The sequence below is a fragment of the Pongo abelii genome, chromosome 12 (genome assembly GCF_028885655.2).
Source record: "Pongo abelii isolate AG06213 chromosome 12, NHGRI_mPonAbe1-v2.0_pri, whole genome shotgun sequence".
NCBI classification, from domain to species: domain Eukaryota; kingdom Metazoa; phylum Chordata; class Mammalia; order Primates; family Hominidae; genus Pongo; species Pongo abelii.
The window spans coordinates 69,762,135-69,789,511 of record NC_071997.2 but is presented as its reverse complement, the minus strand read 5'-3'; the positions used below and the strand labels follow the sequence as shown (position 1 = coordinate 69,789,511).

At 38.2% G+C, this 27,377-nt stretch overlaps 1 long non-coding RNA gene across 3 annotated transcripts in view; it reads right to left on the bottom strand.

The window, feature by feature from the left end:
* Positions 1 to 863: 863 nt before the first annotated feature.
* Positions 864 to 27,377, bottom strand: part of LOC129057534 (uncharacterized) — a 44,854-nt gene continuing 18,340 nt past the window's right edge. Inside the window, exons 2-6 of one of the 3 annotated variants that reach the window (XR_008522116.2) lie at positions 16,281 to 16,374; positions 15,062 to 15,226; positions 3,766 to 3,891; positions 2,448 to 2,523; positions 1,942 to 2,355 (exon numbers count right to left, since the gene is read on the bottom strand). This is a non-coding gene — a long non-coding RNA (uncharacterized LOC129057534). Of the gene's footprint in view, positions 2,356 to 2,447; positions 2,524 to 3,765; positions 3,892 to 15,061; positions 15,227 to 16,280; positions 16,375 to 27,377 lie in introns of all 3 variants that reach the window. The other 2 variants (XR_008522118.2, XR_008522117.2) reach the window with 2 other exon arrangements.

Genomic DNA, 27,377 nt, shown 5'->3' with positions numbered 1-27,377 from the left:
TTAAAGTTCATATGGAACCAAACAAGAGCCCACATTGCCAAGTCAATCCTAAGCCAAAAGAACAAAGCTGGAGGCATCATGCTACCTGACTTCAAACTATACTACAAGGCTACAGTAACCAAAACAGCGTGGTACTGGTACCAAAACAGAGATATAGACCAATGGAACAGAACAGAGCCCTAAGAAATAATGCTGCATGTCTACAACTATCTGATCTTTGACAAACCTGATAAAAACAAGCAATGGGGAAAGGATTCCCTATTTAATAAATGGTGCTGGGAAAACTAGCTAGCCATATGTAGAAAGCTGAAACTGGATCCCTTCCTTATACCTTATACAACAATTAATTCAAGATGGATTAAAGACTTAAATGTTAGACCTGAAACCATAAAAACCCTAGAAGAAAACCTAGGCAATACCATTCAGGACATAGGCATGGCAAGGACTTCATGTCTAAAACACCAAAAGCAATGGCAACAAAAGCCAAAATTGACAAATGGGATCTAATTAAACTAAAGAGCTTCTGCAGAGCAAAAGAAGCTACCATGAGAGTGAACAGGCAACCTACAGAATGGGAGAAAATTTTTGCAATCTACTCATCTGGCAAAGGGCTAATATCCAGAATCTACAATGAACTCCAACAAATTTACAAGAAAAAAACAAAGAACCCCATCAAAAAGTGGGCAAAGGATATGAACAGACACTTCTCAAAAGAAGACATTTATGCAACCAAAAGACACATGAAAAAATACTCATCATCACTGGCCATCAGAGAAATGCAGATCAAAACCACAATGAGATACCATCTCACACCAGTTAGAATGGCAATCATTAAAAAGTCAGGAAACAATAGGTGTTGGAGAAGATGTGGAGAAATAGGAACACTTTTACACTGTTGGTGGGACTGTAAACTAGTTCAACCACTGTGGAAGTCAGTGTGGCGATTCCTCAGGGATCTAGAACTACAAATACCATTTGACCCAGTCATCCCATTACTGGGTATATACCCAAAGGATTACAAATCATGCTGCTATAAAGACACATGCACACCTATGTTTATTGTGGCACTATTCACAATAGCAAAGACTTGGAACCAACCCAGATGTCCAACAATGATAGACTGGATTAAGAAAATGTGGCACATATACACCACGGAATACTATGCAGCCATAAAAAATGATGAGTTCATGTCCTTTGTAGGGACATGGATGAAACTGGAAATCATCATTCTCAGTAAACTGTCACAAGGACAAAAAACCAACCACTGCATGTTCTCACTCACAGGTGGGAATTGAACAATGAGAACACATGGACACAGGAAGGGGAACATCACACACAGGGGGCCTGTTGTGGGGTGGGGGGAGGGGGGAGGGATAGCATTAGGAGATATACCTAATGTTAAATGACGAGTTAATGGGTGCAGCACACCAACATGGCACATGTATACATATGTAACTAACCTGCACGTTGTGCACATGTACCCTAAAACTTAAGGTATAATTTAAAAAAACAGTAATGTGCCAATGTCAATTTCTTGGTTTTGATATTGTACTATCCCTCTATACGATGTCATCATGTAGGGCACATGGGACTCCTTATACTATATTTGCAACTTTCTATGATTCTAAAATTATTTCAAAATAAGAGGTTTTAAGAAATGAATTGCAACCATTATATAGTTCTGAGACCTTCTTTCTTTTATCAACTATTTTAAAGGATATTTAAGAATTGGATTTGCCAAAGTTAATGATGGTGCTATTTTAAAAACAAGCTTGTCCAAAAGGAGCATTATATTTTTAAGTTGTCATCTTGAAAGTTTGACCACTTATGCGAATGTCTGGGCCATTGCATATAAAATGTTTTAGAAATCCTCTTTCGTAACCACCTTCAGAGATTAGCTATAGGCAAGTATGAAACCTTTTATTTTATAGGACACTCTTTTAAGCTAAGCTATTTTCTTCCCACCTCCCTTTACACAAATGGGGCACTATAAGAAAAAGGAGAAGAAAGTCCATCTGTTTATTCAAATCCAAAGAAGGTCTTTCCTTTCTTTCAGTCACCAGAAATCTGTGCTGTGAACTTCTCAAATGTGGGACATTGTTCGATGTGATGAAGGATTGTAAATTTTCTTCATGTTAATTCCTTTCGTTGTTGCCAAGATGTGGGGTATTTGAAAGAACTTGAAGCAGCATTCATTTATTTTAAAGCAGTTAAATAGCTAAGTCATGGAAACATTAGATTTTTTTAAATTGACATTCTCTTTGCTCTTTGGTCTCTTGGGAGTCAAACACCCCTAAGAGATGCAGCTCCATCATTGCTCATAAGACTGTATTTTCTTACTAATGGGATCAGCAGCTGAGAAAGGAAAAACAAATACATCATTTATTTGTTCAAGGAAGTACAGATATTGAGACTCAAACTGACCATGTGGATTTTACAGAATTTACCTGAAGCACTCATTCATTTCCTATTGAAGAGCTACTCTTGGCTCCATGGAATCACAGATTTTGAAGTATCATATGACTAGTAGAAATAAAGTCACAATTTCAAAAGAGATTTACAAATTTTGATGACATGATTCATACTATGAGTTTCTTCAATTGCGCTTATATTATAAACTCTAAATTAATAAATTTTCTCTAGCCAAGTTGCTCAATTTTAAGAAAAACTCATTAAACTAACAGCAATACCAAATCTCTGAAATTTTAGAGGCAAGCATATGAATCCGAGTATTATACTAAATTTTATGGCTATGGGACCAATTCTGGCTAACATTTGGATTTATCTGATTGTAAAAAAGTATATCTTTTTTTTAAAAGAAACTACTGAAATAAAAGGAAAAAAGTGGCCAGGCATGGTGGCTCATGCCTGTAATCTCAGCACTTTGGGAGGCTGAGGCAGGCGGATCACCTGAGGTCAGGAGTTCAAGACCAGCTTGGACAACGTGATGAAACCGCGTCTCAACTAAAAGTACAAAAATTAGCCAGGTGTAGTGGCGTGTGCCTGTAATCCTAGCTACTACGGAGGCTGAGGTAGGAGAATCTCCTGAACCTGGGCAGCGGAGGTTGCAGTGAGCCGAGATCCTGCCACTGCGTTCCAGCCTGGGCGACAAGAGTGAAACTCCATCTCAAAAAAAAAAAAAAAAAAAAAAAGCTGCTACACTTGATGTTAATCTGGAATCCAAATTGAAACCAAATATACTTGTAATTTTAGACTAGATCTGTAGGCTTATACTGTACTTTGGAAGAATAAATTGTTATTCAGATTTAGAACTATGTTTATATTACTGGTCAAAACTGTTCTTTATTCTCTTCTTCCTTCTCTTTCTCCTCCTCCTCCTCCTCCTCCTCCTTTTCCTCCTTTTTCTTATAGCTGTAATCCCAGCACTTTCTTATAGCTAGGCCTCCTAGTGAGGAGCTCAGATACCCTTGAATAAGATGATCGATCTCTATGCATTCTTCTAATTTGAAAGTTTTAAATTCTGGACCACAGACTGATATATTTCAAAGTCAACTAAACAAACCAGATCAGGAACATTTATTAACCAATGATTCAAGACTAGAGATTTGGAAATTGCAATTTTCCATTAGAATATGTGACATCACAACTTTTAAATGTTTAAAACTGATTTAAAAAAGATATAGTTTAAGCAGCAAATGAGGTTTGTACTGTAATTATTCACAAGGTAGTGCTGGGTTATACTGGTTTCTTAAACAAAGTTTATGCTCTCTTCAAGAGTTTCATGCTTAAGTAAGAGAACTCTACCATGGACCCATATATGAAGTCAGGTGAAGAGAATCATGTGCTTTTCTGTCATCAGGTCACAGAGAGAGATGAGGTAGCTGAGGGCAGGTCCAGCTGGCTGGTATGTAGTGAGGAACACATGTAAGGCTGGAGGGAAAAAAATACCAGAAGTGTTATCCTGGAACAGGTCACAGAAAAGAAAACATGAACACTGATTCAGAAGAAGAGATGAATGGTTGGGAACCAAGACAGGGTGAAATCAAGGATGGCTAAGGAAACAGGGAAACTGAGAATGAGAAGTAACTTTCTTTTTTTTTTTTTTTTTCTAAAACAGTTTCTTTTTTTTTTTTTAATTATGATTATACTTTAAGTTTTAGGGTACATGTACACAATGTGCAGGTTAGCTACATATGTATACGTGTGCCATGCTGGTGTGCTGCACCCATTAACTCATCATTTAGCATTAGGTATATCTCCTAATGCTATCCCTCCCCCCTCCCCTCACCCCACAACAGTCCCCAGAGTGTGATGTTCCCCTTCCTGTGTCCATGTGTTCTCATTGTTCAATTCCCATCTATGAGTGAGAACATGCGGTGTTTGGTTTTTTGTCCTTGCGATAGTTTACTGAGAATGATGATTTCCAATTTCATCCATGTCCCTACAAAGGACATGAACTCATCATTTTTTATGGCTGCATAGTATTCCATGATGTATATGTGCCACATTTTCTTAATCCAGTCTATCATTGTTGGACATCTGGGTTGGTTCCAAGTCTTTGCTATTGTGAATAGTGCCACAATAAACATAGGTGTGCATGTGTCTTTATAGCAGCATGATTTATAATCCTTTGGGTATATACCCAGTAATGGGATGGCTGGGTCAAATGGTATTTCTAGTTCTAGATCCCTGAGGATCACCACACTGACTTCCACAGTGGTTGAACTAGTTTACAGTCCCACCAACAGTGTAAAAGTGTTCCTATTTCTCCACATCCTCTCCAACACCTGTTGTTTCCTGACTTTTTAATGATTGCCATTCTAACTGGTGTGAGATGGTATCTCATTGTGGTTTTGATTTGCATTTCTCTGATGGCCAGTGATGATGAGCATTTTTTCATGTGTCTTTTGGCTGCATAAATGTCTTCTTTTGAGAAGTGTCTGTTCATATCCTTTGCCCACTTTTTGATGGGGTTCTGCATAGCAAGAGAAGTAACTTTCTTGGAGTGAAAAGGTGGATGAACTCCAGGAAAGGCACTGATGTCTGTGGTGTTGTCCGTTTGTGTGGGTGGGCCCAGATCCAAAACAGAATGTGCATCATATCTGAAGTCTCCACTGTTGTTTTGTTCTAGAAAATATACAGCTTTGGCTCTGGTACCAATTAAATCCCTAAATTTTGTAACTATTTTGCAGTTCACACAAATCCATAAACAAAGTTAGGGTTCAAAATTCCTTGTTTAGGATTTGGGGGAGTCACAGTTTATTTCAGTTCTGCTCAGCTTTAAATGGCAAATTCCCATAAAATATATTTTGTACAATTGACCTAGTCTGTTGTATCCCTTTGTATATGTTCATTTTATTTTTAATACAAACTAACTCTGTGAATATGGAATTATTTATAGAATATATACATAAACAATTTATAAAGTAGAAAGTGAAAATCTCCAACTACTCACATACATCCCACACCTCACTACCAATTTACATACCCATTCCCAAAAGGTAGGCACCGTCAAAGTTTTGACATCTTTCTAGACATTTTTCAAAGAACATTCAGGCACATACGTTGTTTCTTTTCACAAAAATAAAATCATACTTTACATATTGACCCATAACTTTATACTAATAATTCATCAGACTTACCTCTAATCTTTAAACCTCTATAGAAGTTTTCATTTTATGACTATTTCAGCATCCATTAAATCATTGCCCTATTGTTGGACATTTAGATTGTCTTATATTTTTAGCGATTACAAATAAAGTTCCTTACACATATATCTTTACACATTTGTGCAAATATTTCTACAGGATGTAAATCTAAAACTACTAGTTGAAAATATTTTAATTTTGATAGTTATTGTCACATTGTAATAATAATTATTTGCCAGTTATTTGTCACTCCAAATTGCTTGTCCCAATTCACTGTGTACCAGAAGTATATGTGTTATGTTCCTGCATATTCTAGGCAAACCTGGAATTTTCAATGTTTAATATTTGGTAATTTGACAGAGAAAGATGGAATCTCATTTTTAATTTGCATTTTCCTAATCGCCAGTGAAGCTGAACATCTTTTCATGTGCTTATTAGGTATTAGCATTTTATTCTTTTGTGAACTACTTCTTCATATTCTTTGCTTTTGTTCCTACTGGGTGTTTGCCATTTATTTATTTGTTTGTTTTGTTTATATTCATTGGAGTTGTTTTATACCAGGTGTAGTAATACTTCTGTTATAAACGTCTTTTACAGAAGTTTTATATCTTTATACAGTCATCTGTATGTTTTTTTCTTTGTGGCTTCTGAATTTTGTCTTATTTAGGAAGACCTTTCCACCCCAAGAGTGTAAAAAATATTTCCTGTATTTTATTCTAGAACTTTTACAGTTTTGCCTTTTTACATTTAGCTATTTAATCCTTTGAATTTAGTTTTTAAAATGTGTTATATGAAGAGAACTCTAAACTCTAATTTTTTTCTTGTAAATAAAAATCCATTCATCCCCAAATGATTTATTAGTCTATTCTTTCCACAAGGCTTGAAGTGACATATTTTTCATATACTAAATATTGAATTTATTTGGATCTGTTTCTGAATCCTCTATTATATTTAATTGCTCTGTTTCTGTACCAATACTACACTATTTTGACTACAACCTTATAGTAAGTTTTGATACCTGAGGAATTCAGTTTCTTTATTTTTATTCTTGTAGCTTGCTTGTAATTGTTACTAATTTACTCATCCAAATGAACTTGAGATTAGTTTGCCAAGTTTCATTTAAAAAATTCGAGACCACCCTGGCCAACATGGAGACACCCCATCTCTACTAAAAATATGAAAATTAGTTGGGCGTGGTGGCAGGTGCTTTTAATCCCAGCTGCTCTGGGGGCTGAAGCAGGAGAATCAGTTAAGCCCAGGAGGTGGAGGTTGCAGTGAGCCAAGATCGCACCCCTGCACTCCAATCACTTAAACCCAGGAGGCGGAGGTTGCAGTGAGCCAAGGTCGTGCCACTGCACTCCAGTCTGGGCTACAAGAATGAAACTCCCTCAAATAAATAAATAAATAAATAGGAGCTTTTGAATTTGAAGTGACTTAGCTTTACAAATTGAACCCTGCCATTTATAATCATGACATGTTTTCCTCTTTATCTGGGTTTTTTTTCTGTTTTTTTTGTTTTGTTTTTTGTTTTGTTTTGAGACAGGGTTTCGCTCTGTCACCCAAACTGGAGTGCAGTGGCCTGATCACCGCTCATTGCAACTTCCGCCTCCTGGGTTCAGTAGTTCCTCCCATCTCAGCCTCCCTAGTAGCTGGGACTACAGGTGTGCACCACCACATATCTGGGTCTTTTAAAATACTTTCTAGAAAGTTTTATAGTTTCTTTTATCTCTTGCATATTTTTGGGTAAGGTTGTTCCATTGACAGTTTCATTGTTAATATAAATGCGGTCTCTTTTCATTTCTTATTGGTTACTATTAGTATCTACTAGTAATTTGTATATTGATATTACACATCTCCTTCTTACTGAAATGTCTTATTAGTTCTAATACTTTGTTGATCAATTCTTTGTATCTTTTTTATTATACTTTAAGTTCTAGGGTACATGTGCAGAACGTGCAGGTTTGTTACATAGGTATACACGTGCCATGGTGGTTTGCTGTACCAATCAACCCATCACCTACCTTAGGTGTTTCTCTTAATGCTATCCCTCCACTAGCCCCCAACCCCTGACAGGCCCCAGTGTGTGACGTTCCTCTCCCTGTGTCCATGTATTCTCATTGTTCAACTCCCACTTATGAGTGAGAACATGGGGTGTTTGGTTTTCTGTTCCTGTGTTAGTTTGCTCAGAATAATGGTTTCTAGCTTCATCCATGTCCCTGCAAAGGACATGAACTCATCCTTTTTTATGGCTGCATAGTATTCCATGGTGTATATGTGCCACATTTTCCTCATCCATTCTATCATTGATGGGCGTTTGGATTGGTTCCAAGGCTTTGCTATTGTGAACAGTGCTGCAATAAACATACATGTCCATGTGTCTTTATAGTAGAATGATTTATAATCCTTTGGGTATATACCCAGTAATGGGATTGCTGGGTTAAATGGTATTTCTGGTTCTAGATCCTTGAGGAATCACCACACTGTCTTCCACAAGGTTGAAGTAATTTACACTCCCACCAACAGTGTAAAAGCGTTCCTATTTCTCCACATCCTCTCCAGCATCTGTTGTTTCCTGACTTTTAATGATTGCCACTCGAACTGGTGTGAGATGGTAACTCATTGTGGTTTTGATTTGCATTTCTCTAATGAGCAGTGATGATGAGCTTTTTTTCATATGTTTGTTGGCTGCATAAATATCTTATTTTGAGAAGTGTCTGTTCATATTCTTTGCCCACTTTTTGGTGGGGTTGTTTTTTTCTTGTAAATTTGTTTAAGTTCTTTGTAGGTTCTGGATATTAGCCCTTTGTCAGATGGATAGATTGCAAAAATTTTCTCCCATTCTGAAGCTTGCCTGTTCACTCTCGTGATAGTTTCTTTTGCTGTGCAGAAGCTCTTTAGTTTAATTAGATCCCATTTGTCAATTTTGGCTTTTGTTGCCATTGCTTTTTGTGTTTTAGTCATGAAGTTTTTGCCCATGCCTATCTCCTGAATTGTGTTGCCTAGGTTTTCTTCTAGGGTTTTTATGGCTTTAGGTCTTATGTTTCAGTCTTTAATCCATCTTGCGTTAATTTTTATGTAAGGTGTAAGGAAGGGGTCCAGTTTGTTTTCTGCATATGGCTAGCCAGTTTTCCCAACACCATTTATTAAATAGGGAGTCCTTTCCCTATTGCTTGTTTATGTCAAGTTTGTCAAAGATCAGATCATTGTAGATGTATGGTGTTATTTCTGAGGCCTCTATTCTGTTCCATTGGTCTATATCTCTGTTTTGGTACCAGCACCATGCTGTTTTGGTTACTGCAGCTTTGTAGCATAGTTTGAAGTCAGGTAGCATGATGCCTCCAGCTTTGTTCTTTTTGCTTAGGATTGTCTTGGCTATGTGGGCTCTTTGTTAGTTCTATATGAAATTTAAAGTAGATTTTTCTAATTCTGTGAAGAAAGGCAATGGTAGCTTGATGGAGATAGCATTGAATCTATAAATTACTTTGGGCAGTATGGCCATTTTCACGATATTGATTCTTCCTATCCATGAGCATGGAATGTTTTTCCATTTGTTTGTGTCCTTTCTTATGTCCTTGAGCAGTGGTTTGTAGTTCTCCTTGAAGAGGTCCTTCACATCCCTTGTAAGTTGTATTCCTAGCTATTTTATTCTCTTTGTAGCAGTTGTGAATGGGAGTTCGCCAGGATTTGGCTCTCTGTTCTATTATTGGTGTATAGGAATGCTTGTGATTTTTGCACATTGATTTTGTATCCTGAGACTTTGCTGTAGTTGTGTATCAGCCTAAGGAGATTTTGGGCTGACACAATGGGATTTTCTAAATATACAATCATGTCATCTGCAAACAGAGACAATTTGACTTCCTCGCTTCCTATTTGAATACCTTTGTTTATTTCTCTTGCCTGATTGCCCTGGCCAGAACTTCCAATACTATGTTGAATAGGAGTGGTAAGAGAGGGCATCCTTGTCTTGTGCAGGTTTTCAAAGTGAATGCTTGCAGTTTTTGCCCATTTAGTATGATATTAGCTGTGTGTTTGTCATAAATAGCTCTCATTATTTTGAGATATGGTCTATCAATACCTAATTTATTGAGAGTTTTTGCATGAAGGGGTGTGGAATTTTATTGAAGGCCTTTTCTGCATCTATTGAGGTAATCATGTGGTTTTTGTCTTTGGTTGTGTTTATGTGATGGATTACATTTATTAATTTGCGTATGTTGAACAAGCCTTGCATCCCAGGGATGAAGCCAACTTGATTGTGGTAGATAAGCTTTTTGATGTGCTGCTGGATTCGGTTTATCAGTATTTTATTAAGGATTTTCACATCAATGTTTATCAGGTATATTGGCCTGAAATTTTCTTTTTTAGTTTTGTTTCTGCTAGGTTTTGGTATCAGGATGATGCTAGCCTCATAAAATGAGTTAGAGATGAGTCCCTCTTTTTTCTAATGTCTGGAATAGTTTCAGAAGGAATGGTACCAGCTCCTCTTTGTACCTCTGGTAGAATTTGGCTGTGAATCCATCCAGTCCTAGAATTTTTTTGGTTGGTAGGCTATTAATTACTGTGTCAATTTCAGAACTTGTTATTGGTCTATTCAGGCCTTTGACTTCTTCCTGGTTTAAACTTGGGAGGGTGTATGTTTCCAAGAATGTATCTATTTCTTCTAGATTTTCTAGTTTATTTGCATAGAGGTATTTGTAGTATTCTCTGATGGTAGTTTGTATTCCTGTGGGATCAGTGGTGATATCCCCTTTATCATTTTTTATTGTATCTATTTGATTCTTCTCTCTTTTCTTCTTTATTTGTCTGGCTAGTGGTCTATCTATTTTGTTGGTCTCTTCAAAAAACCAGCTCCTGGATTCACGGATTTTTTTTGAAGGGTTTTTCATGTCTCTATCTCCTTCAATTCTGCTCTAATCTTAGTTATTTCTTGTCTTCTGCTAGCTTTTGAATTTGTTGGCTCTTGCTTCTCTAGTTCTTTTAATTGTAATATTAGGGTGTTGATTTTAGATCTCTCCTGCTTTCTCTTGTGGGGCATTTAGTGCTATAAATTTCCCTCTAAACACTGCTTTAGCTGTGTCCCAGAGATTCTAATATGTTGTATCTTTGTTCTCATTGGTTTCAAAGAACTTATTTATTTCTGCCTTAATTTCGTTATTTACCCTGTAGTCATTCAGGAGCAGGTCATTCAGTTTTCATGTAGTTGTGCGGTTTTGAGTGACTTTCTTAATCCTGAGTTCTAATTTGATTGCACTGTGCTCTGAGAGACTGTTTGTTATGATTTCTGTTCTTTTGCTTTTGCTGAGGAGTGTTTTACTTCCAATTATGTGGTGGATTTTAGAACAAATGCAATATGGTGCTGAGAAGAATGTATATTCTGTTGATTTGGGATGCAGAGTTCTATAGATGTCTATTAGGTCCACTTGGTCCAGAGCTGAGTTCAAGTCCTGAATATCCCTGCTAATTTTCTGTCTCATTGTTCTGTCTAATATTGACAGTGGGGTGTTAAAGTCTCCCACCAGTATTGTGTGGGAGTCTAAGTCTCTTTGTAGGTCTCTTGCTTTATGAATCTGGGTGCTCCTGTATTGGGTGCATATATATTTAGGATAGTTAGCTCTTCTTGTTGCATTGATCCCTTTACCATTACGTAATGCCCTTGTCTCTTTTGATCTTTGTTGGTTTAAAGTCTGTTCTATCAGAGATTAGGATTGCAATTCCTGCTATTTTTTTGCTTTCTATTTGGTTGGTGAATATTCCTCCATCCTTTTATTTTGAGCCTATGTGTGTCTTTGCATGTGAGATGGCCTCCTGAATACAGCATGGTGATGGGTCTTGACTCTTTATCCAATTTGCCAGTCTGTGTCTCTTAATTGGGGCATTTATCCCTTTTCCATTTAAGGTTAATATTGTTATGTGTGAATTTGACCCTGTTGTTATGATGCTAGCTAGTTATTTTGTCCATTAGTTGATGCAGTTACTTCACAGTGTTGATGATCTTTACAATTTGGTGTGTTTTTGCAGTGGCTGGTAATGGTTTTTCTTTTCCATATTTAGTGCTTCCTTCAGGAGCTCTTGTAAGGCAGGCCTGATGGTGATAAAATCTCTCAGCATTTAATTGTCTGTAAAGGATTTCATTTCTCCTTCGCTTATGAAGCTTAGTTTGGCTGGATATGAGATTCTGGGTTGAAAATTTTTTTAAGAATGTTGAATATTGGCCCCTACTCTCTTCTGGCTTGTAGGGTTTCTGCTGAGAGATCTGCTGTTAGTCTGATGGCTTCCCTTTGTGGGTAACCCGACCTTTCTCTCTGGCTGCCATAAACATTTTTTCCTTTATTTCAACCTTGGTGAATCTGACGATTATGTGTCTCAGGCTTGCTCTTCTCGAGGAATATCTTTGTGGTTTTCTCTGTATTTCCTGAATTTGAATGTTGGCCTGTCTTGATTGGTTGGGGAAGTTCTCCTGGATAATATCCTGAGGAGTGTTTTCCAACTTGTTTCCATTCTCCTTGTCACTTTCAGGTACACCAATCAGACGTAGGTTTGGTCTTTTCACATAGTTCCATATTTCTTGGAAGGTTTTGTTTGTTTCTTTTCATTTTTTTTTCTCTACTCTTGGTTTCACACTTTATTTCATTAAGTTGATCTTCTCAATCTCTGATATCCTTTCTTCCACTTGTGTATGCTTCACAAAGTTCTTGTGCTGTGTTTTTCAGCTCCATCAGGTCATTTATGTTCTCCTCTAAACTGATTATTCTAGTTAGCAATCCTCTAACCTTTTATCAAGGTTCTTAGGTTCCTTGCATTGGGTTAGAACATGCTCCTTTAGCTTGAAGCAGTTTGTTATTACCCACCTTCTGAAGACTCCTTCTGTCAATTTGTCAAACTTATTATCCATCCAGTTTTGTTCCCTTGCTGGCGAGGAGTTGTGATTCTTTGGAGTAGAAGAGGCATTCTGGTTTTTGGAATTTTCAGCTTTTTTGTGCTGGTTTCTCCCCATCTTCATGGATTTATCTACCTTTGGTCTTTGATGTTGGTGATGTTTGAATGGGGTTTCTGAGTGGACATCCTTTTTGTTGATGTTGATGCTGTTCCTTTCTGTTTGTTAGTTTTCCTTCTAAGAGTCAGGTCCCTCTTCTGCCGGTCTGCTGGAGCTTGCTGGGGGTCTACTCCAGACCCTGTTTGCCTGGGTATCACCAGCAGGGACTACAGAACAGCAAAGATTGCTGCTGTTCCTTCCTCTGGAAGCTTCATCCCAGAGGGGCACCCGCCAGATGCCAGCCAGAGCTCTCCTGTATGAGGTGTCTTTCGGCCCCTGCTGGGAGGTGTCTCCCAGTCAGGAGACATGGGGGTCAGGGACCTCCTTGAGGTGGCAGTCTGATCCTTAGCAGAGCTCAAACACTGTGATGGGAGATAATGCTGCTCTCTGCAGAGCCTGCAGGCAAGGATGTTTAAGTCTGCTGAAGCTGCGTCCACAGCCACCCCTTCCCCCAGGTGCTCTGTCCCAGGGAGATGGGGGTTTTATCTATAAGCCCCTGACTGGGGATGCTGTCTGTTTTTCAGAGATGCCCTGCCCAGCGAGTAGGAATCTAGAGAGGCAGTCTGGCTACAGTGGCTTTGCTGAGCTGCAGAGGGCTCTACCCAATTGGAGCTTCCTAGGGGCTTTGTTTCCACTGTGAGAAGAAAACTGCCTACTCAAGCCTCAGTAATGGCGGACGACCCTCTCACCACCAAGCTTGAGCATCCCAGGTCGACTTCAGACTGCTGTGCTGACAGCAAGAATTTCAAGCCACTGGATCTTAGCTTGCTGAGCCCCTCGGGGTAGGATCCACTGAGCTAGACCACTTGGCTCCCTCACTTCAGCCCCCTTCCAGGGGAGTGAACAGTTCTTTATCGCTGGCATTCCAGGTGCCACTGGGGTATGAAGAAAAAACAAAAACAAAAACAAACTCCTGCAGCTAGCTCGGTGTCTGCCCAAACGGCCGCCCAGTTTTGTGTTTGAAATCCAGGGCCCTGGTGGCATAGGCACCCAAGGGAATCTCCTGGTCTATGGGTGGTAAAGACTGTGGGAAAAGCGTAGTATCTGGGCCAGAGTGCATCATTCCTCATGGCAGTCCCTCACGGCTTCCCTTGGCTGGTGGAGGGAGGTCCCCGACCCCTTGAGCTTCCCAGGTGAGGCAACACCCCACCCTGCTTTGGATCGCACTCCATGGGCCACACCCACTGTCTAACCAGTCCCAGTGAGATGAGCTGGGTACCTCAGTTGGAAATGCAGAAATCATCTGCCTTCTGTGTTGATTTCTCTGGGAGCTACAGACTGGAGCTGCTCCTATTCAGCCATCTTGCCAGTCTCTAAACATAACATCTGTATCTTTTTTTAGATATATAATCATGGCAGTTTGTTTCCTCTATTCTAATATTCCCTCTCCTTTTATGTATTAACTGTCTGCAGAGAGAGAGAGAGAATTATTTTTCTTTGCTTCATTAGTTAGGGTTTCTAGGACACTGTTGAAAAATATTAAGATGATGCATTTTTGTCTTATACCTGACTCAAACAGGTATATGTCTCCAGTGCTTTAAGATTTAATACAAAGTTTGCTATTGACATCAGATATATACTCTTTATCAAATTAAGCAAGTTTTATTCTCTTCATAGCTTATGAAAATTTTTTCAAGAATTGGTGTTGCCTTTTCTGAATCTATCAAAAGGAGTAAATGACCTGTAATATATTAATATATATTTATTTTTAGACAGAGTTTTGCTCCTGTTGCCCAGGCTGGAGTGCAATGTCTGGATCTCAGTTCACTACAACGTCCGCCTCCCAGATTCAAGTGATTCTCCTGCCTAAGCCCCCGGAATAGCTGGGATTACAGGTGCGCACCAGCACGCCCAGCTAATTTAATTGTATTTTTAGTAGAGATGGGATTTCACTATGTTGGCCAGACTGGTCTCGAACTCCTGACCTCAGACGATCCACCTGCCTTGGCCTCCTAAAGTGCTGGGATTACAGGCATGAGCCACCACGCCCAGCCTATATTAATATATTGAATTAAAGTAACAAATGTGCTGATGTTGAACCATTCTTCCATTTCTAAATTCTATTTGATGATGATGTATTGTTTTTCATATACTGCTATATTTAGATTTACTAATATTTAATTTAGATTCTTTGTATCTATATTTATGAATGAGACAGGGCTACTATTTTTTCTTTGTTTTCTTTTCTTTTGTTTTATTTTTGGTTTTTGTCTAAATATGTTAACCTCATAGAAGAGATTTGACAGATTTCTATCTCTTTCTAGTCTCTAAACCAGTTTAAATAACATAAGAAGTTTCTCAAATCTTCAAGGTTTGAGAAAATTTACCCACAAAATCACCTAGACCTGGAACTTTGTGGGGAAGAATATGTTTGACTAACTTAAAAAAAAACTAAGAATATTGATCTATTTTTTTTTTTTACCTTTTCTTGTATATAATTTGACAGTTTTATATTTTCTCAAAAACTCTTCAAGCTGAGCATGGTGGCTCATGCCTGTAATCCCAGCACTTTGGGAGACTGAGGTGGGAGGATTGCTTGATTCCAGGAGTTCAAGACCACTCTAGGCAACAAAGTGAGACCTCATCTCTACAAAAAAATAACAAAAATTAGGAAGATGTGGTAGCATGCACCTGTGGTCCCAGCTACATGGGAGGCTGAGGCAGGATGATCCCTTGAGCCTAGGAGGTTGAGGCTGCAGTGAGCTGTGATTGTACATACCACTGCACGTCAGCCTGGGTGACAGTAAGACCCTGTCTCAAAAAAAAAAAAAACAAAACAAAAAAAACAAAAAAGAAAAACAAAAAAAACCCTTTTATTTCATCTAGTTTCTCAATATATTGTTACAAAGTTGCATATACTATTCTAATATTTTTCACATCTCCTGACTATAGTTATGCCACTATTCTATTATCAGTGCTGATATTGTGCTTTTTTCTTTTTTATTGGAATTAGTAAAGGTTTGTTTATTAAATTGCTCTTTTCAAAGAACAAGTTATTTAGTCCCTAGTTTTATTTATATCAAATTTCTGTTTCTATCTTTATTTTCTTCTTTCTAATTTTGTTTTTTTTTTTCCATTTTCTCATATTGAATGCTCTGTTCATCTATAGTCAGGATTTTTCTTTCCAATAAATGCATTTTAAAGACTATACATACTACTGAGTAACATTTTGGCCATATCCTATAGCTTTTTTCTTCTTATCTACCTTATAGAAGTATAATTTACATGGCATAAAACTCATTCTAAGTGGAAAATTCAGTTATTTACAGTAATTATTCTAATAAATTTATAGAGTTGTACAACCATCATCATAATCTAATTTTAGACCATTTCCATCATACTAGAAGGAAAACTTCTGCCCTTTTGCAATCACTAGTCATTCCCAAGCACTTGATCATTTTTTTAAGACACAAGTGTTCAAATTCCACTGCAATGTAAATCAGGATGTGTAAGGATATAGTTCTCATCTGTGTATGTTCTAAAAGATCCTCAGGTGATTCAGCTTTGACCCAGGTTTGAGAACCACCTTGATACAGGCAGAAAGAATTTAAACTGCTTGGTGAGAGAGGAATTAAGGAGAGCTACGAAGTTAAATAATTCATTGCAACACAGTTTAAGGAATCAGAAATTCTTGAAATTACCTTGGTAACACAGGATCCTTGAGTCCAGGGATTGAAGCAATTCATTTTTATATTTCTCACGAAGCCCAGTACGGTGATTTACATAAAGATGACGCTTCAAATATGTTTTAAATATAGAGTAGACTTCATTATATACAGATGTCAAAACTACACAGATTATTCCCTAAAAGTTAACTTTTGACTTAACATTAAAACTTATTTAGAAAACTGTTTGTTTTTCTATAAAGTCTTAAAGTTTATTAAGTCTAACATAACAAAATATCATAAGTGCTGTACTTCCTAAACCAACACATTTCCTATTAGAAAAAGCCAAATTAATTCATCATAATGAACGCTGTATTGCAAACCCTGAACAATAATTAATGACAGATTAATTGCTATTAATATAAAAATGCATTGGATTTAATTCACTTGCAAAAGTATTATCTGTGTATTATAACGTGAGTGACTGTTATTCTTTGGATAATTATTCTTCAGGAGGAAGTATCTTTTTAAAAAAGTATTGTAATATATTATTACCTCAATAATATTAAAGCAGCACACTGACAATTTAATTTCAATATTCCATTTGAATTAAACATTTGACCTCTGAATTATCTGAAATTCTCACATTAGAAATTGATTTGTAATTTTGCCATTTATAGATTCAGTATAATATAACAACCCTAAAGTTTTTTTCACTGTGGTCAAAAACACAAAATTTACCATCTTAACCATTTTAAGTGTATGGTACATTAGTGTTAACTATATGTATGTTGTTATATAACAGATCTCCAGAATTTTTTCATCTTGTAAAACTGAAAATCTACATCGTCTGAACAATAACTTCCCTTTTCTCCCCCACCCAGACCGTAGCAATCACCATTCTACTTTCTGTTTTGTTTTCTTTTTCTTTTTTTTGAGACAAGGTCTCACTCTGTCACCCAGGCTGGAGTCCAGTGGCACAAACATGACTCACTGCAGCCTCAACCTCCCAGCCTCAAGCAATCCTTATGCCTCAGTTTCCAGAGTAGCCAGGACTACAGGCACATGCCACCATGCCCAGCTAATTTTTAAATTTTTTGTAGAGTCAAGTCTGGCCGGGTTGTCCAGGTTAGTCTTGAATTCCTTAGGCTCAAATAGTCCTCCCACCTCAGCCTCCCAAAGTGCTGGGATTACAGGTATGAGCCACCATGCCTGACCTACTTTGTGTTTTTGAGAATTTGACTATTTTAGATATCTCATATGGCAGAATCACTCAGTATTTGTCTTTTTGTGATTGATGTATTTCAGTTAGCATAATGTCCTCAAGGTTCTTCCATGTTATTGCATTTGACAGGATTTCCTTCTTTTTATAGCTGAATAATATTCCATTGTATATGTGTACCACATTTCCTTTATCCATTCATCTATTGATGGACATTTAAGTTGCTTCCACCTTTTAGCTACCGTGAATAGTGCTGCAATGAACATCGGTGTGCAAGTATCTCTTTGAGATCTTGGTTTCAATAATTTTAAATATATGTACCCAGAAGTGGGATTGCTAGATCGTATGATAATTCCATGTTTCCACAGAAAAACACAGAACTGTTTCCCATAGTGGTCACATCATTTTACATTTCCACTAACAATGCCAATTTTTGTATATCCTTGTCAACACTTGTTATTTTCTGTGTGTGCATGTGTTTATAGTGGGCATCCTAAAAGATGTGAGGTGATAGTTCATTGTGATTTTGGATTGCATTACCCTAATGATTAGTGACATTAAGCATTTTTTCACATGCTAATTGTCCATTTGTATATCTTCTTTGGAGAAATGACTTTTCAAGTTCTTTGCCATTTTTAAATTGAATTGTTTTGTTGTTGTGTTGTTGAGTTGTAGGAGTTCTTTATGTATTCTGGATATTAACACTTTATCATTACATGGATTGTGAATATTTTCTCCCATTTTATAGGTTGCCATTTTAACTCTGGTGATTGTTTCCTTTGCTGCACAGAATTTTTGAGTTTGATATGGTTTCCTTTGTAGATTTTTGCTTTTGTTGTCTGTGCTTTTGGTATCATGTTCAAGAAATCACTGCCAAATCCAATGCCATGAACATTTCTCTATGTATTTTCTTCTAGGAGTTTTATAGTTTTGGGCCTTACATTTAACATTTTAATGCATTTTGAGTTAATGTTTTTATATGATGTAAGACAAAGGTCTAGCTTCCTTCTTTTGCATGTAGATATAGTTTTTTCCAGCACCATTTGTTGAAGGAACTATCCTTTCCCACCTTGGCACCTTTGTCTAAGATTATCTGACCATATATGTGAGTGTTTATTTTTAGGTTTTCTATTCTGTTCCATTGGTCTGTATGTGCATCCTTGCGCCTGTACCAGACTGTTATGATTACTGTATGTAGGAGATTGGTCAGAGTGGTGGGAGAAGCTATAGGGAAAGGAGCAGGCTTTCTGAAAGGTCAGAAGGCTCCACATAGCTTCAGGGGAGAATAAGCTGAAGGCAGCTGTTTTCTTACCCTGAGGCAGAGGGCAAGGAGTAGGTACAAGAAAGTGTAGGAGAATTTATCATAAACAGGCTTGTTTACCTATGTTGTCCAGAAACCAAACTTTGATAATCGGCTGTGACCTGTTCCCTAAAAGGGGAACAATAATGTTAATTACCTGCAGATTGTGTTTGCTCCAGGCTTTTGGCGTTATGTTTGTACCGAATAAAAGCAAGCAGCTCCAGCTGTTCGAGGCTGCTCTCTTCTTCAGCCTCTAGAGCTGGCAGCCCCCTAACTGCTCTTTCACTGCATACCTATGTCTGAGTACTCCTTTCATCTGTTGCTCATCCAGGGTCTATGGGACAGACCCGGCAACTATAGCTTTGTAATATGTTTTGAAATCATGACGTCTGAGGCACCCAACTTTGTTTTTCTTATTCAAGATTATTTTGGCTTTTCAAGGTCCTTTGAGGTTCCATATGAATTTTAGGATTTTTCTATTTCTGCCAAAAAAAAATGCCATTGGGATTTTAATAGGGATTGCATTTAATCTTGTGAATCTTGTGCATTATAGATCTCCCATGTTTGTGTAGTATGAACATTTTAACAATATTGTCTTCCACTCCATGAACCAAATGTCTTTCTGTTTATTTGTGTTTTCTTTAATTACTTTCAGCAATGTTTTGCAGTTTTTAGTGTATAAGTCTTTTGCCTACTTTGTTAAGTTTATTCCTATTTTATTCTTTTTGATGCTATTGTAAATGGGATTGTTTTCTTAATCTCCTTTTCAAATTAGTCATTGTTAGTGTATAGAAATGCAACTGGTTTTTATGTATTTATTTTGTTTCCTGTAACTTTGCTGAATTCAGTTATTGGTTCTAACCATTTTTTTGTGTGTGAAATCTTCAGGTTTTTTACATACAAGATCATGCTATATGTAACAGATAATTTTACTTCTTCCGTTCCCATTTGGATGCCTTTTATTTCTTTTTCTTGCTTGATTGCTTCAGCAAGGATTTCAGTACTGTTGAATATAAGTGGTAAGAGTGAGCATCCTTGTCTTATTCCTCAGAGGAAAAACTTTCAGTTTTTCACCATTTAGCTCTAAAGTTTTATCGTTTTGATATCTAATGGACATGTATAATCAAAGATTCCCAGTTTATTAGCACCAGTTCCATGAGAGTGAGGACTAGCCACGATCTTAATCAAGGACATGAGAAAAAATACAAGCGCTGATACACTAGGCAACAGCTCAAATTCAACAAGCTTGTGTTTTACTCCAAGTCAGTCACTAATTTGCAATGTTCCTGTAGGCAAGCTTTTATTCTCCTCCAAGAATCTGTTTTATCTTCTATGAAAAGAAATAATATTGGAAGATAAATTTTACCTCCTAAAGGTACTATGATACTATACTAGCCTAAAATTTGTATGTAAATTACATTATGCTAATTGGTGATAAAAATAACTTTAGCAAAATGTGGGATTACAGCATAATCTTTTTATGGGAAAAGATTATTGAGAGCCTCATTTTTATTCTGAAAAGAAAATTAAACTTTATAAAGATGATAATTTTGGGATTTGCATTTATACTGATCTTTAAAAATCATAATGGCAACTACTAGCTATATATAAATAATATAACTGTATATTTAAGCACAGTGCTTTGAACAAGTAAGCATGCAAGAAAGTCTGTTGAATATCTGTTAAATAAAAAGATAATTTTTTAATTGTAGGCTTTATTATATTTTCCTTATATATTATATTACTTTTTCTATTACTCATCATCTAAGTATCTAAATCAGGTATGAATGGATGAGGCTCTGGGTATAATCCTTGCTGGGGCACAATTTTTCTTCATCTGTGGACATGTGAAACTAGAAAACAAGTTATCTGCTCCTGATACAATGGTGGGCACAGAATGACAATGAAAGATATTCCAGTTCAAAAAATAAGAAAATGAAGAAAAATAAGGGGTTACTGGTCCCAAGCAATTTTGAAATCCAGCTGGAGAAACTCCACTAAGTTTCAAGATCTGGGAATTATCCTCAATGGTACAGAACATTTTTTTAAAAAACTTTAAAAAATCATTTTTAATGAAAGGAAGCACATGTTTGCATCTGTATAATCTTATCAGCCTGTTTCCCGCTTGTAAAATTTTTGAAATCTGATCACCTTCTTTCTTTCATACTCTATTTCTTTTGGTCCAGGTTGACAGTGTTTCTGCAGATATAAAATTCTGAAGAACCCTGTGGATCTCCCATGTATGTCACAGGAAAGAGCCTCATCCACAGATTTCCTAGATAATCTCATCTCTATTTTTAGCTTTTGCTAAAAGATGTCTGAAAGACAAAGTCTTTAAGCTTCCTAGAAGCTCTCTGGTTTGAGATCTATGATTAATACCCTTAATCTTTTTTTTTTTTTTTTTTTTTGGAGATAGAGTCTTGCTCTGTTGCCAGGCTGGAGTGCAGTGGTGCGATCTCAGATCACTGCAACCTCCGCATCCTGGGTTCAAGCAATTCTCTTGCCTCATCCTCCTGAGTAGCTGGGACTACAGACATGTGCCACCGCGTCTTTAGTAATTTTTCTTTTTAGTAGAGACAGGGTTTTACTATGATGGCCAGGATGGCCTTGATCTCTTACCCTTGAGATCTGCCCACGTTGACCTCCCAAAGTGCTGGGATTACAGGCGTGAGCCACCGTGCCTGGCCCTTAATCTTTCAAAATAACATTTTGTGTGACTGAATACTCTGACATTTTGATCTTTCTGAGATATTAATAAAAGATACTCTAGCCACACCCTTAACTTTTTCTCTAGCATACACTTCCCTGACAGTGAATCTCTTAATTTTCATGTCTTTTATAATCTGGATGGTCTGAGAATTTCCCAAATCATCAAATCCTGGATTGTATTTGTTTAATTATTCTTTCCTCAATTTATTTCTTTCCTCTTCATTTCACTATAAGCACAGTAAGAAGAAACCAAGTTGTACTTCAAAATACTTTACTTGGAAATCACCTCAGCTAAATGTCCAGTTTCATTGTTTCTAAGTTCTGATTGCCACATAACTGCAGGACACAATTTCTTAAAGTCCATATTTCTACTAACAGTCTGTTCAATGCAATATAGACTTTTTAAAAATCATGATCTTCAGTATTTTTCCAGCTTCCACCAACTGCCCAATTCCAAAGTCACTTCCACATATTTAGTTATTTGTTACAGCAGCATCCAATTTCAGCTCCCCTAATCTATACTAGTTTTCTATTTTTGCCTTAATAAAGCACCACAAATTTATTGGCTTAGACAACAAGCATTTGTATTTTTATAGTTCTCTGAGTTAGAAGTTCAACATGGGGTGGCTGGCAGGATGGCCGAATAGGAACAACTCCAGTCTGCAGCTCCAAGTGAGATCAATGCAGAAGGCAGGTGATATCTGCATTTCCAGCTGAGGTACCCGGCTCATCTCACTGGGACTGGTTAGACAGTGGGTGCAGCCCATGGAGGGCAAGCCAAAGCAGGGTGGGGCATCGTCTCACCCAGGAAGCACAAGGGGTCAGGAAACTCCTTCCCTTAGGCAAGGGAAGTCATGAGGGACTGTGCCATGAGGAATGGTGCACTCCGGCCAGATACTACACTTTTCCCATGGTCTTTGCCACTCACAGACCAGGAGATTCCCTTGGGTGCCTACTCCACCAGGGCCCTGGGTTTCAAGCACAAAACTGGGCAGACATTTGGGCAGACACTGAGCTAGCTGCAGGAGTTTTTTTCATACCCCAGTGGCACCTGGAATGCCAGCAAGACAGAACTGTTCACTCCCCTGGAAGGGGACTGAAGCCAGGGAGCCAAGTGGTCTAGCTTAGTGGATCCCCACCCCATGGAGCCCAGCAAGCTAAGATCCACTGGCTTGAAATTCTTGCTGTCAGCACAGCAGTCTGAAGTTGACCAGGGACACTCGCGCTTGATGTAGGGAGGGCTGTCTGCCATTACTGAGGCTTGAATAGGCAGTTTTCTTCTCACAGTGGAAACAAAGCTGCGGGGCAGTTCCAGCTGGGCAGAGCCCACTGCCTGTTGGCAAAGCCACTGTAACCAGACTGCCTCTGTAGATTCCTACTCGCTGGGCAGGGCATCTCTGAAAGAAAGTCAGCAGCCCCAGTCAGCGGCTTATAGATAAAACTCCCTGGGACAGAGCACATTGGGGAAGGGGTGGCTGTGGGCGCAGCTTCAGCAGAGTTAAACATTCCTGCCTGCCAGCTCTGAAGAGAGCTGACGATCTCCCAGCACAGCACTTGAGCTCTGCTAAGGGACAGACTGCCACCTCAAGTGGGTCCCTGAACCCTGTGCCTCCTTACTGGGAGGCACCTCCCAGAGGGGTTGACAGACACCTCATACAGGAGAGCTCTGGCTAGCATCTGGTGGGTGTCCCTCTGGGACAGACCTTCCAGAGGAAGAACAGGCAGCAATCTTTGCTGTTCTGCAGCCTCCGCTAGTGATACCCAGGCAATCAGGGTCTGGAGTAGCCCTCCAGCAAGCTCCAGCAGACATGCAGAGGAGGGGCCTGCCTGTTAGAAGGAAAACTAACAAACAGAAAGGAATAGCATCAACATCAACAAAAAGGACGTTCACTCAGAAACCTCATCCGAAGGTCACCAACATCAAAGACCAAAGGTAGATAAATCCACAAAGATGGGGAGAAACCAGTGCAAAAAGGCTGAAAATTCCAAAAACCAGAATACCTATTCTCCTCCAAAGGATCACAACTCCTCACCAGCAAGGGGACAAAACTGGACAGATAATAAGTTTGACTAATTGACAGACTTAGGCTTCAGAAGGTGGGTAATAAATTCCTCCAAGCTAAAGAAGCATGTTCTAACCCAATGCAAGGAAGCTACGAACCTTGAAAAAAGGTTAGAGGAATTGCAACTGAATAACCAGTTTAGAGAAGAACATAAATGACCTGATGGAGCTGAAAAACACAGCTTGAGAACTTTGTGAAGCATACACAAGTACCGATAGCCAAATCAATCAAGTGGAAGAAAGGATATCAGAGTTTGAAGATCAACTTAATGAAATAAAGTGTGAAACCAAGAGTAGAGAAAAAAGAATGAAAAGAAACAAACAAAGCCTCCAAGAAATATGGGACTATGTGAAAAGACCAAACCTACGTCTGACTGGTGTACCTGAAAGTGACGGGGAGAATAGAGTCAAGTTGGAAAATGCTCTTCAGGATATTATCCAGGAGAACTTCCCCAACCGAGAAAGGCAGACCAACATTCAAATTCACTAAATACAGAGAACACCGCAAAGATACTCCTCAAGAAGAGCAACCCTGAGACACAAAATTGTCAGATTCATGAAGGTTGAAATAAAGGAAAAAAAGGTTTAGGGCAGCCAGAGAGAAAGGTCGGGTTACCCACAAAGGGAAGCCCATCAGACTAACAGCAGATCTCTCAGCAGAAACCCTACAAGCCAGAAGAGAGTGGGGGCCAATATTCAACATTCTTAAAAAAATTTTCAACCCAGAATTTCATATCCAGCCAAACTAAGCTTCGTAAGCGAAGGAGAAATGAAATCCTTTACAGACAAGCAAATGCTGAGAGATTTTGTCACCATCAGGCCTGCCTTACAAGAGCTCCTGAAGGAAGCACTAAATATGGAAAAGAGAAACCGGTCCCAGCCACTGCAAAAACACACCAAATTGTAAAGATCATCAACACTATGAAGTAACTGCATCAACTAGTGGGCAAAATTACCAGCTATCATCATAACGACAGGGTCAAATTCACACATAACAATATTAACCTTAAATGTAAACAGGATAAATGCCCCAATTAAGAGACACAGACTGGCAAATTGGATAAGGAGTCAAGACCCATTACCATGCTGTATTCAGTAGACCCATCTCACATGCAAGGACACACATAGGCTCAAAATAAGGGGACGGAGGAATATTTACCAAGCAAATCGAAAGAAAAAAAAAAAGCAGGGATTGCAATCCTAATCTCTGATAGAACAGACTTTAAACCAACAAAGATCAAAAGAGACAAGGGCATTACATAATCGTAAAGGGATCAATGCAACAAGAAGAGCTAACTATCCTAAATATATATGCATCCAATACAGTGGCATCCAGATTCATAAAGCAAGTTCTTAGAGACCTACAAAGAGTCTTAGACTCTCACACAATAATGGTGGGAGACTTTAACACCTCACTGTCAATATTAGATCAATGAGACAGAAAATTAACAAGGATATTCAGGACTTGAACTCAGCTCTGGACCAAGTGGACCTAATAGACATCTATAGAACTCTCCATCCCAAATCAACAGAATATACATTCTTCTCAGCACCACATCACACTTATTCTAAAATTGACCACATAACTGGAAGTAATACACTCCTCAGCAAATGCAAAAGAACAGAAATCATAACAAACAGTCTCTCAGAGCACAGTGCATTCAAATTAGAACTCAGGATTAAGAAAGTCACTCAAAACTGCACAACTACATGGAAACTGAACAACCTGCTCTTGAATGACTACCGGGTAAATAATGAAATTAAGGCATAAATAAATAAGTTATTTGAACCAATAGGAACAAAGACACAATGTACCAGAATCTCTGGGACACAGCCAAAGCAGTGTTTAGAGAGAAATTTATACCACTAAATGCCCGCCAGAGAAAGCGGGAAAGATCTAAAATCAACACCCTAACATCACAATTAAAAGAACTAGAGAACCAAGAGCAAACAAATTCAAAAGATAGCAGAAGACAAGAAATACAAAGATCAGAGCAGAATTGAAGGAGATAGAGACATGAAAAACCCTTAAAAAAATCAATGAATCCAGGAGCTGGTTTTTTGAAGAGATCAACAAAATAGATGGACCACTAGCCAGACAAATAAAGAAGAAAAGAGAGAAGAATCAAATAGACACAATAAAAAATGATAAAGGGGATATCACCACTGATCCCACAGAAATACAAACTACCATCAGAGAATGCTATGAATACCTCTACACAAATAAACCAAAAATCTAGAAGATATTGATACATTCCTGGACACATACACCCTCCCAAGACTAAACAAGGAAGAAATTGAATGCCTGAATAGACCAATAACAAGTTCTGAAATTGAGGCAATAATTAATAGCCTACTAACCAAAAAAAGCCGAGGACCAGATAGATTCACAGCCAAATTCTACCAGAGGTACAAAGAAGAGTTGGTACCATTCCTTCTGAAACTATTCCAAACAATAGAAAAGGAGGGACTCCTCCCTAACTCATTTTATGAGGCCAACATCATCCTGATACCAAAACCTGGAAGAGACACAACAAAAAAAGAAAATTTCAGGCCAATATCCCTGATGACCATCCATACGAAAATCCTCAGTAAAATACTGGCAAACCAAATCCAGCAGCACATCAAAAAGCTTATCCACCAAGATCAAGTTGGCTTCATCCCGGGGATGCAAGGCTCGTTCAACATGCACAAATTAATAAACGTAATCCATCACACAAGTAGAACCAATGACAATAGCTGCATGATTATCTCAATAGATGCAGAAAAGGCCTTCAATAAAATTCAACATCCCATTCATGCTAAAAACTCTCAATAAACTAGGTATTGATGGAACGTATCTCAAAATAATAAGAGCTATTTATGACAAACCCACAGCCAGTATCATATTGAATGGGCAAAAGCTGGAAGCATTCCCTTTGAAAACCTGCACAAGACAAGGATGCCCTCTCTCAACACTCCTATTCAACATAGTATTGGAAGTTCTGGCCAGGACAATCAGGCAAGAGAAAGAAATAAAAGTATTCAAATAGGAAGTGAGGAAGTCATATTGTCTCTGTTTGCAGACGACATGATTGTATATTTAGAAAACCCCATCATCGGCCGGGCGTGGTGGCTCATGCCTGTAATCCCAGCACTTTGGGAGGCTGAGGCAGGCAGATCACGAGGTCAGGAATCGAGACCATCCTGGCTAACACAGTGAAACCCTGTCTCTACTAAAAATACAAAAAAATTAGCTGGGTGTGGTGGCGGGCACCTGTAGTCTCAGCTACTCAGGAGGCTGAGGCAGAAGAACGGCGTGAACCCAGGAGGCGGAGCTTGCGGTGAGCCGAGATCCCACCATTGCACTCCAGCCTGGGCAACAGAGTGACTCTGTCTCAGAAACAAACAAACAAACAAAGAAAAAACATCATCTCGGCCCCAAATCTCCTTAAGCTGATAAGCAACTTCAGCAAAGTCTCAGGATACAAAATCAACGTGCAAAAATCACAAGCATTCCTATACATCAATAATAGACAAACAGTCAAATCATGAGTGAACCATTCACAATTGCTCCAAAGAGAATAAAATAGCTAGGAATACAACTTACAAGGGATGTGAAGGACCTCTTCAAGAAGAACAAACCACTGCTCAAGGAAATAAGAGAGGACACAAACATATGAAAAAACATTCCATGCTCATGGATAGGGAGAATCAATATCATGAAAATGACCATACTGCCCAAAGTAACTTATAGATTCAATGCTCTCCCCATCAAACTACCAATGACTTTCTTCACAGAATTAGAAAAAAAAACTACTTTAAATTTCACATGGAACCAAAAAAGAGCTCATATAGCCA